This window comes from Oryzias melastigma, linkage group LG3, assembly GCF_002922805.2.
Source record: "Oryzias melastigma strain HK-1 linkage group LG3, ASM292280v2, whole genome shotgun sequence".
Classification (NCBI taxonomy): domain Eukaryota; kingdom Metazoa; phylum Chordata; class Actinopteri; order Beloniformes; family Adrianichthyidae; genus Oryzias; species Oryzias melastigma.
Window position 1 is genome coordinate 10,032,955 of NC_050514.1, and position 507 is coordinate 10,033,461.

Here is a 507-nt window from a genome sequence, read left to right on the forward strand (position 1 = left end):
AAAAAAAAGACTTGTATTCAGTCGGTCAGGTTCAAGGGTTGAAAATTGAAGTAAAAATTAAAGAGAAGTTGAAATTTAATTTTTTTTTCACATAATTTGAAAAGACTGATGCAGTGATTTGGCTCAGAACTGTACAAGATAAAGAAGAATGTCGTGGCGAGCGGTTTTGGTGTGCAAAGCTTTGAAACGCCGGCCCAAGAAGAGGAGTGAAACTATTGTTGTGTTTTGACAAATTGTTCTTTACCGGCCCGCTTCCTAATCCTGGACCGGTACAGGTCCTGGATGGAGGGCCAGTTGGACCCTATAATCCCCTTTGCAGATGTGATGGTTCTCTGCAGCCTGTCCCCGTCGTGTCTTGGTGCCGATCCAAACCAGTCAGAACAAACTGGATTATTAGAGCGGAAGACGGTCAGCAGCTCGACTTCCGTAGTTGACCCTGGAAGTGCGTCTGCTGGAGCTTCTTTTGTGGGAGGTCCAGTTCAGGTCCTGGTAGTGGACTAGGAACCG